The following is a 3,098-nucleotide window of genomic DNA, read 5'->3' on the forward strand; positions in this document are numbered from 1 at the left end:
TGGTTCTTCCTCTTTATCTTAGGATGTTTTGAGTCTTGGTTCCTCTCAGGGGTTCCTCTTCATGCTCTTCAGGGTGTTTTTGAGTTGTGGTTGCTCTCACTGTTCTGCTCTTAGGGAGTTGTTCCTTGCTCTTGAGGGAGTTTTTGTTTTTGAATCTTTGTTCCTGTCACTGAGTAACTCCTAGATAGGTTTTCCGTTTGAGTCTTGGTTCCTTACGTATGCTTTTAGAACGTTTTTGTTTTGAGTCTTGGTTCCTCTCACTGTTCCACTCTTAGGGGACTTTTCCTTTCAAGTATTGGTTCCTCTCACTGTTTCTTCCTCTTTATCTCAGGGTGTTTTGAGTCTTGGTTCCTCTCACTGTTCCACTCTTAGGGGGGGTTTTCCTTTTAAGTATCAGTTCCTCTCACTGTTTCTTTCTCTTTATTTCAGGATGTTTTGAGTCTTGGTTCCTCTCACTGTTCCACTCTTAGGAGGGGTTTTCCTTTTAAGTATCAGTTCCTCTCACTGTTTCTTCCTCTTTGTCTCAGGGTGTTTTGAGTCTTGGTTCCTCTCGGTGTTCTGCTTTAGTTAATTTTTACTTTTGAGTGTCTTTCAACGATTCCTCCTCATTAGCTGACTCATTAGGGGGGCACCTGCACTTCTGGAAAGTTTTAGGGTGATGACTGTTCTTTAGATAAAATGGATAAAACTATAAAAAATAAATGCTTAATTTCCACTCAAGCTGAAGAGCAGCTGTTTTGTAGCCCTTCAGACACAGAAGTTTCTCTTATTGCTCTGAGGCCAGCCGATCGACCAGAGGCTGCACAGCCTTGACTGACCGGCCCCGTAATTGAACATTTTCATGCAGCCTCAGCATCACTTGATGAATGTTTGTCTCACTGTAAACTCAGATATCCTTTTCAGCCTCCATGACTCATCCTCCACTTCCACTGCCAAGGCACGGAGCCGCAGGATTTAGAGCTGTGTGTGCTCTCGCCGCGTGTGTGGATGGCTCTTACGCTGAACAAGAGCTGTAATGAATAGTAATAAACTGGTTAATCCCTGCAGTGACAAAAGAGGGTTCCAGCACGGGCTGATCTTTGTCGTTCCTCGTAATGAAATCTCACCCAGCAGCTCCAGCAGCACCAAGTGTGTGTATTATGGTCACACAATGACTACATACATCAAACTGACACCACACAGGGGGCGAGTGGGGCAGGAGATGGGGCGTTTTGATTGGCCGCCTCTGTCTGTAAGCCATCAGCTTGGTGGAGGGGGGCTTTGCTCTATTTATCCAGGACGAGATCACACCATCTGTCTCTCCATCAGCCAATCAGCTCTAATTCCCCCTTTTCCACCAGCCTCATCTTCATCATGGCACTGGGAGACTTTTTTCCCCACCCATTTTCTGGAAGGCCCCGCCTCCTGTACTGTGATTGGTTGTGATTGGGTAATAGAGTCCCCTCTCCTGTACTGTGACTGGCTAAAAGTGTCACTTCACTTGGTTGATGGTGCGCCTCCTTCTGCGCTTAGATTGATTAATAATTTGTGATTATCTGACAGAGTCCTTTCTCCTGTGCTGTAAATGACTAATAGAGACCCTTCTCCTGAGATGTAATTGGCTAATAGAGTCTCTTCTCCTGACCTGTAATTGGCTAATGATGTGTTTGTGACAGTGTCCCTCCTATTGTGCTTAGATTGACTAATAATATCCTGCAGTCTGCTTTCTTATAGGCTAATAGGGCCTCTTTTCCTCAGCTGTGATTTGCTAACAGTGCCTCTTCTCCTTAACTGTAATTGGTTAATAGAGTGCCGTCTGCTGAGCTGTAATTGGCTATCAAATTTTGTTTTCCTGTGCTATGATTGGCTAATAGAGTCCCTTCTCCTGAGCTGTGGGTGCTGATAATGACCCTCTTTCTGTGCTTATAATAATATGGCTAATAATATCCGCAGTCTTCTCTTTGAGGGGCTAACAGCATCTGTTTTCCTGAGCTGTGATGGGCTAACATTGTCCCTTCTCCTGTGCTGTGATTGGCTAACAACATCCCTTTTCTGGAGCTGTGATTTGCTAACATTGTCCCTTCTCCTGTTCTGTGATTGGCTAACAGTGTCCCTTTTCCGGAGCTGTGATTGGCTAACATTGTCCCTTCTCCTGTTCTGTGATTGGCTAACAGCGTCCCTTTTCCGGAGCTGTGATTGGCTAACATTGTCCCTTCTCATATGCTATGATTGGCTAACAGCGTCCCTTTCCGGAGCTGTGATTGGCTAATAGCGTCTCTTCTTATATGCTGTGATTGGCTAACAGCGTCTCATATGCTGTGATTGGCTAACAGCGTCCCTTTCCGGAGCTGTGATTGGCTAATAGCGTCTCTTCTTAAATGCTGTGATTGGCTAACAGCGTCTCATATGCTGTGATTGGCTAACAGCGTCCCTTTTCCGGAGCTGTGATTGGCTAACAGCGTCTCATATGCTGTGATTGGCTAACAATGTCTCTTCTTATATGCTGTGATTGGCTAACAGCGTCTCATATGCTGTGATTGGCTAACAGCGTCTCATATGCTGTGATTGGCTAACAATGTCCCTTCTCATATGCTGTGATTGGCTAACAATGTCCCTTCTCATATGCTGTGATTGGCTAACATTGTCCCTTCTCGTGTGCTGTGATTGGCTAAAAGTGTCCCTTCTTCATTATTATCACTAATAATGATCCTCATTCCGCTCTAGATTGACTAGCAATGTCCCTTCTCCTGTGGTGTGATTGGCTGGTTAATTCGTATTCTAGCAGTCTGCCAATCGGAGAGCGAAGCAGCACATTACCAGCCAATGACAGAGCAGCAAGGCGGGGCTTGTCCAGATAGAGGTGGAGGGGAAAATAATGCGTACATAACGCGTTTTCTTGTAGCGTGTGGGCTTCAAAGTGCGGACTGCAGAGAGAGAGAGAGAGAGAGTATGAGGGAGGAGGAAGAGCAGCGTTGCGTCTCTCCGTGACGTCGTGAGCGAGAGAGGGGACTGAGTAGAGAGAGAGAGAGAGAGAGAGAGAGAGAGAGGAGGGGGGTCAGGTATGGTGCTCCATCGTCCTCCGTGTGCGCCTCATCGTGTGGATTTTCCATCATTCCCAT

General features: G+C 46.1%; 1 protein-coding gene across 1 annotated transcript in view; it reads left to right on the forward strand.

Moving 5' to 3' along the window:
• Positions 1 to 2,998: 2,998 nt before the first annotated feature.
• The window catches only part of gabbr1b (gamma-aminobutyric acid (GABA) B receptor, 1b), a 223,113-nt gene continuing 223,013 nt past the window's right edge, over positions 2,999 to 3,098 (forward strand). The window contains exon 1 of the mRNA XM_037535400.1: positions 2,999 to 3,098. This exon is cut by the window's right edge and continues 614 nt beyond it. The gene's annotated coding sequence lies outside the window, so the exon portion shown is untranslated.

This window comes from Pygocentrus nattereri, chromosome 27 (assembly GCF_015220715.1).
Source record: "Pygocentrus nattereri isolate fPygNat1 chromosome 27, fPygNat1.pri, whole genome shotgun sequence".
NCBI lineage: Eukaryota > Metazoa > Chordata > Actinopteri > Characiformes > Serrasalmidae > Pygocentrus > Pygocentrus nattereri.